Here is a 12,803-nt window from a genome sequence, read left to right on the forward strand (position 1 = left end):
TTCGTTCCACAACCTTTTCACTTTTTAAGAAATGTATGTACCACCTACCAGAAATCGACATGGACTTTCCAAGCAATCCGATATAAGCACCAGGGCAAATTAGAAATTGATTCCATCGGTTGAAAAGGCTGGAGATTTCTTTCGCTTCATCGAGGAGAAACAATAAGGAACTTGGAGTAAACGATCGCATTTTAAAAGGATACTCGAAGCGTTCTAGGAGAATCGTTATCGATTGTATCCGCGTTCGGACACGTATCTCCGTCCACGATATCAATGGAGTCGTCTCGCGCTCTTACCGCCGTTCCTTTTGCCTCTCGACGTTCGCTCGCTTTCCATTTACGCTAGAGAAATTCCTCGCCCAGGTTTCCGTCGACGATAGATTCCGATACCGACGCAAACGTAAGAGCGACGAATAATCAAGATCCGTTACGCGTTTCTACGCGAGAGATACCATTGCTGGCGCATCGGTTTGACGCGTGACGTAGATAGCGGCCGGTAATATTATTCCGTCGCCGATTCTCTGCCCACCGATTCGATTCGATTCGAATCGATTCCAGCCCCTTTCTCCGCCTCGGCCCGTCCACGGTTTCCAGCAGAAAGTGCCAAAAGCATCGGTGAACTGCGAATCCATTGTAAGAAGTTCGATCCGTCGCGATGACCAAAGAAAGAGAGAAAAACTGTTCCTCTTCTTCACACGTTGACCCATCAAAAGAAGATTTTACTCACCCAAAAAGGATTTTTCAAATGTACCCGTATCGGTACGCAAATAATTCAAATTTAGAGCCGTTCTTAGCATAATAAATGTTTGTTTCCTTTTGTTTTCCTTCTTTCCTAAATTTCAACAAAGTGCTAACGGCAGTTGTAAATAAACTAGATTCATTAATGAGAAACTAATTTCTAATTATATTTGATTTCCTCCTCGACGTCCCGTCGTTATCGCGACGAACCAAGACTCCAAGTGAGTGCAACGAGTTAGCGCAACTCTTAACTCGAACATCAAGTATCAAAATGATGCGCGGTATCGAATCTCTCAAATGTATTCGACTGACCTATGACAGTGCAAGGGCGATCCCCGTACACCGCTCGAGTGTCGAGTTGGACACGGCTGCCTCGAGCATTCGCCGTGTCTCGAAGATTTCTCGATTCGCTGGCGGCGTAAATCGCTCGGAGCGGACAAATTATCGTTGAGTCGCGAACAACGGGTGTAGAAAGCGGACGGTAGCGTAGGAAAGCGCGCGAGTAGCAAGCAAAGGGTAGGCGGTTACGACTCCGCGACGTCCCTGGTTGCAATTTCGTCGGTTCGATCGTATTACGGCACGTGAGTTACGGCAACGATCTCTGGGTCGGTGTCCTGGAGAGATGGAAAGAAAGAAGCGAGTAAGTAAAGGCCGTGTCGCGAACGGAGGACGGGGATGGTACGGTGCCGCGACGGCTATTTCTGAATCTTTAGTCGGTTTACAAGTAGCGGGGTCACGGGTTGGCCCATAAAGAAGCATGACTTACATTGCCGCTATGTGGGCGCTCACCGCGAAGCTCTCCCATCTATCTCCGGAGTCTGGCCAACCCCGTCTCCGCGTATATACCCGGACCGAGGCTTGCCAAACGAAAACAAGAACAAACGGACGGACGGGGGCGAGGAAAGAGAACCAAAGGAGCGAGAAGACTCGAAGAGAATCGGAGGGCTTACCCAACCCTCGTCCATCGAAGCGCGTCCATCCGATACGCAGGTAGTAATCTTCGGCGACGATCGCTCCGCGGCTCTTAAAAATCTCTTTTACGAGCACGAGTCGCGAACTTTAGCCGCGAAAACTATTATCGAATTAGGTACTTCTTGGTAGAGATGCTGGATTCTGCTGGCTTGGAAAATTGATCAGAGTAACGAGGGATATTCGCGTGCGATAGGACAGGATTCCACGGGGTACAGGGGAAGGATGCAGCCGGATGCAGATCTTAAGTCTAGGCTTAGAATTAATGCGCAAAACAAAAGAATGCCAGACCAGAGAGGCAGGGAAAGTTAGACGGCTCGAGGAATGAAAGATCTGGCTCCGGTGAATGTAGGTCACGTGGCAAACGATGTCATTCCATGTTTAATGTCCAGTGTTGTTCTGAACTCCTTCCGAAGTCCTCGTGGACTTCAATCTCGTTTGTACAGCGTGTAATCTTGATTGTTTTAACTATATGGTCTTTCGAGCAAGTTTCGCGTTTAATTTTATTATATATCTATATATTTGTATATACATTTGGCTAAATTAAATGGCAAGCTTAATGTTTCATTATGGATACGTACATGAATAAACTTCGTGCATGTATATATTTATAATAAAAAATTGATACGAAAAGATCAAACCCATCGTTTAATTTGAACAAAGATCTTCATTAGATCTTAGATCTTCATCAACATACAGGGTAGCAATGATCAACACCCCCCAAACGCCTAAAATTTCTCCACCTTAGTTGCACCACGAATTGGTCGCGAGACATTTGGGAGAACTGAGGTTTATTTAGCTCTGAAAAAGTTGCTCGGAGCCTTACTTTCCGAAAGTAAAAGGACGAAGAAACGTCGCGTCCACGAAACGCTCCGAGTCGCGAGAGCAAACGTCGCGACGGTTGAAAATGGGAAAGAGGGAAGCCGAGGGGGTGTCGTGGAAAGCTTGCGGGGGTGGAATGACGGAACAGGGGCGAGAGGACAGAGCGAGGAAGAGTCGACGGAGATATCTCGGCGATTCGGCAATATCGCGCGGTCGACAAATTAGCGTTAATCCTAGGTCGTTAGCAAGATTGATGCCAGGATTTCACTTAAGGGCGCAGCCGAAGGGAAAGTTTCGAGGGAATAGTGGTCGTAGACGTAGTCGTAGCGTCCTCGCTGTCATTGTCGTTCTCGTCGGGTGCCTGTAATGAAGTGGGTGGACCGGTGACTGGCTGGTATAACACGAACCGGAGAACCCTGAGTGGTTCCGAGCGAAATACCTATATATATATACGCGTTCTCGGAGTCGTCGAGCGAGGAGACGAAGGAAACGAGACGAAAGCATCGAGCAAGAGGGTCGTGGAACCGAAGGGTAGGAGGAGAACGAGCGAAAGGAGATTGCGAGAGCGAGACGGAGAGACTCGAGGAAAGAGACCAAGCTCTGGGGGAGGATCGAGAGAGTTGTACGATGACCACGGATCAATCCACCCTTCGTCGTCCACCCTTGGTCCGAGCTCGGTGTCTTCTCCCTCGGCCAAAAGGTCTGCCCCGGAAGGTCCCGCTGGATTATCGACTCCGCGCAAGGACTCCGTGCACGCGTTTCAGACCAAACTTTTTTAGATGGATTAACAATTTTTACGCGATCCTTTTTCATCGCGGTTTTCTCAATTCAAGGCTTTCGAGCACACGTCTACCGTCCACGGAGAGGAGGGCAACCGTTTCACAATGGGACGAACAGGGCTATTTAGGTGAAATTAATTTCAGAATTTATTTTGAACTTGCGTTTCGCCTAGGATCGACTGTGCGGAATTAAAAGCGCGGAACTCTTTCTCGTGCCTAATAGGTTGGTCGTGGAGGGAGCGGATCGTAAAATCTGAAAGTCGGCGGATCGGGCTGGCACGGTTGGAGGCGATCGACGATCCGTTGGACGGAGGTCTCGCGTCCACGGATTCGGCACGGTTCGGACGAGGGAAGACGAGAAGAGCGAACCGATGACACGCTGCCTCGGGCCAAAATCTCCGAGAGGCACTATCGGTCTCAGCTTTGCCGTGCCCGTCTCCTTTACCTTTTTCCCTTCCTCTCTCGACACTCGTCTATTCTCGTCTCCTCTCCCTTCGCGTCTTTCGAAAGAGCTCTCCTTGTTCGTTCGTTCGCTCTAACTTTTACGAGCATCTTCCATCGAGGAGTCCCGTAATTGCCTCTTTAGCGGTAACCCCCCGGCCGACTCTTCCTCCCGGTACCAGACCGCGTTTCGAACCCAACGGCGCTTCTTTCCTACCTTTACATCCCCCTCGGCCTCGTTCTTTCGTCTCCTCGATACCCGTGGCCATCGATCCTCTTCGGCCACGTCGAGCTTCTTTCGCTTGCATTTACGAGAATAGAACATTCATTTACTCGTTCGACCCTTTACCGTACACCGTGTCTAATTCTGTGGCTAATTTTCTTACGGGTGTCAAAAAAGTATTACAAAAAATTATTTACTATAAGAAGACGCGTACGTACTTTATGGATGGTATATGAATTTGAACACCTGTAAGAAAATACCTATCGTGTGTAACGTTTCGTATTAGAATCTGCAGACTCTCGAAGAGGATTCTAATACGAAGCCAGTTCTGGAGAGACTAATGAATGAGTAATAGGATATTTTGTAGCAGAACATCCGAAGTAAGAGAACGTCGATAGCGTTCGAAACGCGTCTGAAACCAATGGCAAAGATTCGACTCGTTTCGTGTCTGTCGGAAGGCGATCCTCGAAAGAGCAATCGACGTAGAGTATCGAGGGTATCCAGTATCGAGTACCGAGCAGATATTTACGAGAAGAAAGAACTTTTCTAGAACTGTCGCAAGCAGCCCCAAAAGAAGACATGCTAGATAAGTTTCACAGTGAAATTCATGGCAACCACTCTTCGCAGCTTCGATGAACCACTCGACTAATACCGTTCTAGAATTTCTCCAGATTCTCTTATTTCGTCCACGAGTTTTTCCTTTTATTCCGATACAAAGAGTGTCCTTTACGTCCGCTGTGCATCTCCGTGGAAGTTAATCTTGGAGGGCTTTCAGAACAGTGGCAAGAGTTGCGAGAGAACGAGTGGAAAACAGAATGACTGAGGAAACCGCGGGGGCTGGAGTGGAAGTTGCGAGGTGGTCGCGAGTTGGTTCTGCAGTTTGCACGGTTTATTACGACTAATTAATGAACTGGGCGTCTGTTGCGACGGCGACGCTGGGCGGTGGGAAGCGCGGCGCGTGTAGCGTCGACTCGAAGCGCACCAGACCCGAGTCCGAGCATGCCAGCATTGCTCCATATCTGTCACGAGCGCTTCGCGAGTCACGTTTACGGCCAGTCGTAACGGTTGTACGTGCTCCCCGGGTAATTGATTCGTCTTGCTCAAAGCTCCGGGTCTTGGCGAGATCTCCGAGAATCGCGATGATTCGCGTTCGCGACGCTATCGTTCCGCAAACTCATCCCACCGAACAGGGAGCAATCCTGCTACGAATATACTTTTAACTATCGACAAATTTTACCAATTGGCTGAGCCACTTTTTGCAATTACGCTAGGCAACCCTGTAAGGGATTATTAGCTACAGTAGACCCCGTAATGAACACAATGTATGAATACAAATGAATACAAAGAGAAACTATTGAAATTCTGTATTATACTGCTTTATTCTGTATTTTCATGTATTCTTCGGTCTGATTCTGTATTATTCTGTATTATCCGCCCCCTTTTGTCGTGTCTCCTTGAGCATAAAAATTCTCGACGCTCGCATAATTGCAGAATATTGCAACCTTCGGCGACAAAGCAAAAAGAAACAGGGAGTCGCGTTCGTTTCCTTTTTGACGATCTCCTTACCTAGAACCGATACAACGATTCACGAAGCGAGAAGGGAAACCGTCGCCGAAACGGGAGTCGTTGACGAGGATTGCGCCGAAATCCCAAGAAAGGACGTTACGACGGACTTTGACGCCGTTTCGTGGATCCGGCTGTATTTTCGCGACGAGTCGCGTCGGATGTCGTCTCGTAGCAACTGTTCGCGGAAGCAGTAAAAAATCTAACGGCAAATGTCTGGACTGTGAGATCGTTTTTATACCCCTGGAAAGTTGAAGCCGCGCGGCTTCGACGAAAAATCGTTTGGTGAACAAAAGGTGCGCCGTGGACCGGAGTGAAAGCCTCGAAAAAGCCGTCCCGAGTCGCGGAGCCAGAAAGATGTTTAACGAGACGAAATATTTTCATCTTTGCAACTATCGCGAAAATTCCTCGATTCCAGTTAACGACAAAGGGACGTAAGAGATCGTTCGATGATCTGTCCTGAAATCGCTGATAATCCCGCCTCGGTTGAGATGCCAGCCTTAATCGCCTCGAAGATATCAGGCGACGGGGTGAATATGCAAAGTACGTTTTTCCTCGAACAGCTTACTCGGTGGGTTCGAGGGTGTCGTCGGAGGAATAAAGGGAGGGAGGCGAGGAGAGAGAAGATCTCGGCACGGTCTTGGAATCGGTTTACGAGGCTCGTTAAAATATTAGTCGGGCGTAAGTTCTTGGTGACACGCGGCGCGATTCGCGCTTCCAGCCACGAGGACGCTCTCGCCTATGCAAAATAATCGTTTCTTAATTGCAGAGTAATTGCAAATTCGTGAGGGAACCGAGCTCCTTCTTCTCGACGAAGCTCTCTTAAACTGTCGCCGTCTGTCGCCTCCATTATTCTCGCCACCTTCAACTTAACCCCTCGAACGCTCGAAAAACCGCGATCGATGCTCGCTTCTAGCGTGCCCTCGACCGTTTTCGTCGCTTTAAGAAAAAGAAAAAAGAAAAATCGATTCCTATTCTCTAATCTCGCTGCATCCCGAAGCTACTCATTTACGATCGTCGCGAGCCGGGAACTGTTTCGTGGAGAACGCGAAAAATATCTTCTTCCTCTCCCTCCCTGCTCCCCCCCCCCCCCCTCCCCTGTAACCAGTCACCGGCATGTCTCCCTTCTGCGAAGAGTCGCGGCGCACCCTCCTCTCTTTTCCTGGCGCGGATAACACGTTGCAGTCCTTCATGCCGGTCGGCAGGAACTCCGTGAACAAACGGGCCGCCAGCGAGCCTTATCTCAAGACGCTTTAATGTGTTTAACCCAGCGAAGATAGTGGACAATTTATTGCTCCCTATTTTAGGCGTACTCTCTCCCTTTCTCTTTCCTCTCCCCCTCCCACGGCGCTCTCTTCTGGTAAACCTCTCTCGGTCCATTCGTCCATCTTTCCTTCGAGTTCCTGCTCCTCCACCCGACTCCTGCTTACTCGGCTCCTGCTCCGTTTGGCTCGCGTATCCTTCTACTCTTCTCGATCTCGATTCGAGTCGAATCACTTTCGCTGCCTGACTTCTTCGTCGCGGGGCAGTCTTTCTTCCAAATTAGACTTCTCGATAGGGTTTATATGAACCGTTCATTGCAATGTTAACCCTTTGCACTCGAGGACCTTTTTCTGGTATCGACAGAAACAGCAACTCGAGATTCTTCCTTAGCATTCTATTGCCACGAAGCTTAGTTTCACTTCGAAGATGAGATCTATGGTTCGAGCTTTGAAAATCAAATCACCGTGCTTCGCAAGTGCTTTGACACTTAAATGTAAGATCTTTCGAAAAGTGGAGTTAATCGATTTGTGCAGTGAACGACTCGTATACACATAAGAGCCCAGATTAGAAACGCGTGCTTCAGATCTCACGCCCACGTGGAGAGTCTCGAGCACACTCGAGGGTTCTTCGAGCAATCGGTTGCCTCGCGGATAAACCTACCCTGGATGCTCGTCTTCAACCCTTTATCTGTTTTTATTTTTTTGGAGGTTATCGTATGATTCGCGAGCTGACCACGGCTCGTACAAAAAGAGTCAAACGAGGATCGTAACGTATATCGGTATCCGGTAACGAAACGAACACTGGTCGAAGCGAAACTCGACTTTCGGCGCGCTATGCGGCAGATGTTTCTCGTGGAGCCGCGCAGGTCAATGGGATTCTAAGCTGTCCCGATACGATTTACTAGCCGATGATAACGCTAGACACACGTGCACTCTGCATCGCTACTTCTCGAATTTGAAACCGGAGACATTTCCCGTCGAACGGATCTCTTCTTTCTTCCCTTCGTAACATTGGACTTCGTGCCGGACGAGCATTTTGGAGCATTAAAAGCAGCCACTTTGGAGCTGAAAAGCGTGATCTTGGCATCGCGAAATAAAAATTAACATATTTTTATTACAGAAAACATTTGGAAAATTCTTTACGGAAATAGAATATTCGGTGCATAGAATCAGAGAATGACAGGATACTAATTCGCGAGACTTCTAAATCGAGGAAGTTGCGAGGCTGGCGCCCGATGGCGATGGAACGTGAAATCCGAAAGCGGGATAAGAACGAGCAGATAACCGTTAAGAGGTCGAGGGCGTGATCGGGAGGAATACACACCGCGCAGACGTATGTTTTCGCGTTAATCTCGCGTTCGTTTATGACACGCTGCGTCGAATACGCGACCTTTTCTCCCCTCGTTGCGCAACACGCGTATTCGCTACGATAATAGACTCGCGGAGTCTATAACTCTCCCTCAACTCTGCACGTACATCCAGCCGTGCTGTTTTTGTTCTTATCGTTATTCGAACACTTGAAAACCGAAAATACTAGAGAACCATTAAGTAACTCGCAATATAGATTGGAGGTGTTCAATCTTTGCGTTAATAATTATATTAGGGAGACAAACGAGGAACGTCGATGACTGGGGTAGCTTCGACGACTTTAAACTCAGTCGCCATCGACTGGCATGTTGGAAACGAATGAATTTAATACGGAGCGCCAGCATCAAATCGACATTTCCATCACCCCTCCTTTAATTCGAGCTCTCCTCGATCGACACAAAAACTCTTCGAACATACCAGAAACTTAAACTCAACCTAACCAGTACATATTATCTAAATTCCGTCTTATCCCAAACACAGTGCTATCGCTGGTCAAACAGAGCCAGCGTTCGCGTCCGTTCCAGAATGCAATAACGTTAATTTGGGGCGCAGAGAACGCGAGATTTCAGCGGCAGGTCAAAAACGTAACGACGAGAGAGGGATATGATGCGATCGGCGGACAGCGGCAGGTAACGCGCGCCGCACCTTGACCTCCCTCGTAAAAATCGTCGAGTTACCGGCCGGTTGCAGCTGCAACCGACGCAAATGTCTCCAGCGAGGACGAGTTCGACGCGATTCGAGCCTCGATACCGCTAAAAGCTGAAACGATATCGTTTTTACGAGACGAGACGGACCGACGCGAAATTAGACTCGTCGCGGGACGAGCTCCGTTTCCAGCAGGAAGCAATAAGATGAACGGGATACCAGAGTGTCTTTTAAAAGAGGTTCGTATCGATGCGCGATCCAGGCAGATGTTATCGAGTTATCGCTACGAACGTTCTCCACGCTGCAGGGATGCCTGCGATTCAACGCGTTAGAGTGGTGAGCTTTCAACCTTTGCAAGCTTAAATTATTATACGTGTGAAAGTAACGGCTGCAGTGTTATCAGCGATTATTACTAATGACAATTTGCCAGACAATGTCACAGTGGTTAACCCTTTGCACTCGAATTATATTTCAGCAACTCCCAACGCTTTTCAGTGATTTATTTGAAATTTACTTTCACTAAATTATAAGGCAATTAAAATAAATAAACGAAGAAACAAATTCATATGAATACCAGTTTTATTCTTACTCTTTTTATATTTTGTCATTTTCAAGGGTATTATATTTATTGAAACAATTTCCAAGATGCAATGGTTTCTTTTCCTGTTTCTTTTCGCACATTTCACAAAAAAAAAATTTAGTTTCTCTTCCTCCTCCAGGTATTTCTCTATTCGAACAAACTGCAGAATCCTTGTGATTTCCTTTGGGAGGATTGGGAAAACGAAACGAGGCTTTCCATCTAAACGATCGTGTTTATCGTATGTTCCAGGCCTTCCCTATTGATTTTGACACGAAAGGAGCTCCCGAGATGAAAACTGATGTCGCGTGCAAAGGGTTAAGAATGAAGGGAAAGAGAAGACTGCGACGTGGCAGGTGCGCCATAATGGTTTATTCCCATTAGTATCGCTGATCGTTCGGGTAATTATTAAAACTCGTTTTAACCAAACATTCACCAGAATACAAATGTGAGGTTCTTTTTAGACATATTTACTGGCCATTAAAGGCAGTTCCTGAATTCGACAACACGTCGCAATGAATGTTTTGGAACGCAGCAAACTGTGACACATGCAGTGTCCAGGCAAAGGTGTTAGGCACATTCAACCCTCTTATTCGACTTTACTCTTTCCGAAAGACCCTAATAGACGAATCTCGCCACGCGAGTGTAAAGATAGCCCGAGTGAAAGAAAAGCGTGTTCTCCTTTCCGCGAGTTCCATCGCGGAGTACCGCTAGGAATAGATGACCGTTGGATCGGATTGGTCGAATCGGATTTTTCCGTGGACGGATTTAGCGTAACGATAGACGGTTCTTTCCCGCGGTTAGATGCTTGGTTGGTCGGGTTGCCGCATTGTCGCGCCGATCATTACGGGTAGAGATACAAAACGCGTGGCACGTGACTCGGTCTGATTAAAATGTTAATCAGCGGCTCCCTACTCCGTTCCGTCTCCCTCTCTGTCGGTCGTTCGGTTCCCCTCTCTTACCCGATACCCTTTCAATAACTCGGTCCAGAGTTTCGTCGGTGAATGAGCGGCCCCGTGGGTCCTGGTGCTCCCATACGCGTCTCCGGTTACCTCTGCGGATTAATTATGGGGTAGATCAAAAGAGCATGCGGCCACAAAGCGGGTAATGCAACGCGTGGTTCTCTTTCGAAGAGAACCGCGTTTAAACATCGCACGCGCTCGTTTCGACTCGCAGAGTTGTAGAAAAGTTACCCGAACTCGCGGAACCGTGCATTTTTCACGCTGTTATTCGAATTAGTACATTATTCTTGCGGTGAATGACCATGCGAGAACACCATATAGAAATTTTTAGCGATGTTTAGTCTATGGATTCATATTTTTATTTATTCATAATGGAATTTTTCACCCTGTTATACAGTCAGTCACATAAGTATTCGTACCCTGTCTATTCAAGAAATTTGTTTAAATTATATAATAGCTTTGATGTTTCCCAATCGATATTTCAGTATAAATACGTGCACGAATAAACTTTACTCAAATTTAGTAATAAAATAAATATATGAAGTTTTATTTTGAATTGGTTCCTCTACGAATACTTGTTACACTGACTGTAATAGTCAGGCTCTGAGATTGAAATTCAGCTTTGATTCAAGAAACTTACATTATCCATAATATACGCTCGCTCCGTTTTTCCTCCGATTTTCGTTCGCTTTTCCGTTTCCAGTTCGGCTCGCTGTCTCGCTCGCAACATATTTTCCTGTCCGGAGGATTATCACAGTCTCGGGACTTTGACGCGAGCGAGTACCCTTGACTCTTGGGTTATCGAAGGAGGTCGAAAGGTCTCTCGATACGTTGGAAGAGTGGAACGAAAAATCGGTAACAACACTTTTATTCTGCGCGCATTATATGTGTTTACGTAGCAATGCATTCTCTATTTGGTATATTTCTTTTTTCGTCGTACTTCTTAATTACATTTTACCGTCGTAAATGTTCCAATCATCCAGTTCCGACTTCATGGCTGTGGTATTTTAACATTATATAAGCGAAATTAATTTTATGTGTATAGTAAAACAGCATTTTGCATTTTTGCTGTAAGGCCAGATGTTGTTTTCCATTAGAGCAATGATCGTCCAAGTACCAACAAACTGTACGTTTCGTTTTGAAATGGATCTACGTCAACGAACATAAGGATACTCCTTTTTTATTCGCAACGGGTGGATCAGCTACTCCAGTCTACCGAAAATGCCGCACGAATTTTTCCACAAAAGTTTTTCCTGTGAAAAAGGACTACATCGAAGGCTGCGCGCCTAAAACTCTGTTTTGCGATACGAGTGGGATTCCCACTTTCGGGATTAGAACAAGGTATTATTTTTACTCTCGCTGTCTCTGCGAAAACGGAAAGTTCCGCGATGGTATTTCGAATTTTTTTCTCGTTTCCCGTGACGGAACGCTTTGCAGCTTTCGGCGGAATTTGCGTTGTCGCGTCGACGGGATGCAAAAATAAAATATAGTATTTCAATATTTCCGGTTTGAATTACCGTTAGTGAATTACAGTAATGAATTTTGGTACATTAATGTACGTAGAATGTATCTATACACATAACCCGAGTCTCAACCATTGATATATTAAATTTTGCTTGTTGTTAATTTTGTATAATTACCGAAATTATCAGGCACACTTGTATGATTACTTTTATGGTTACCACAGTTCGTACATGCGTATACACATGCATACATTGTAATGATCATCAGGTTAATGATCATCAGGTTAATGATCGTCAGAACGTGATCAGATCGAGTACTCAGAGTGTGGGTGCTTGAACATAAAATGACGAGTAAATATTTCTACTTTTAAAGTAGATAGAAGGTTCGAGGATTGATCATTTCTTCACACGAATAAACTTTACACATGCGTATATTAACGATGAAGATTGATAGTCATTTCTTGGAACCAAGCAACGTTCACTATCAACCTGAATGACGAAACGTCGAAGCAACGACGCTGTTCAATTTGAAATTATTCCTCGAGTGGTAAAAATCGTCGCACGTGAAATTTTCCTGTGAAAAGGTAAAACCAATGGAAGAATTCTGGCGCGCTCGTCGTCTAGTTATCGACGTATCGATATTTTTGTAATCTCCGAGAGAGCGTGCAGGCTGTCCGTGTAACTCGGTTGGAAATCTCTCGATGGATATTCACCGGGGAGCAAAGGCGAACGCCTCCAGGCGTATTTATGAATTCATGCCGCAGATGCGCATAATGGCGCTGATTCGTGACATTTGATTAGAGCATTGTCGCGACTCACCCCACGGTTACTCCCGTCGTTTTCTACCTCTTCGTAACCGGTGCGGTGGTGTAAACCGCAATCGCAACCCTTGTACCCGCTTCCTCTTCCCGGTCATTGAATCGCGCCACCGGTCATTATTTTCCGATCCACCGATCGTGACGATATTCGTCGTAACCTTTCGCCTCGAAATC

Source organism: Hylaeus anthracinus, unplaced genomic scaffold, assembly GCF_026225885.1.
Source record: "Hylaeus anthracinus isolate JK02 unplaced genomic scaffold, UHH_iyHylAnth1.0_haploid 11981, whole genome shotgun sequence".
NCBI lineage: Eukaryota > Metazoa > Arthropoda > Insecta > Hymenoptera > Colletidae > Hylaeus > Hylaeus anthracinus.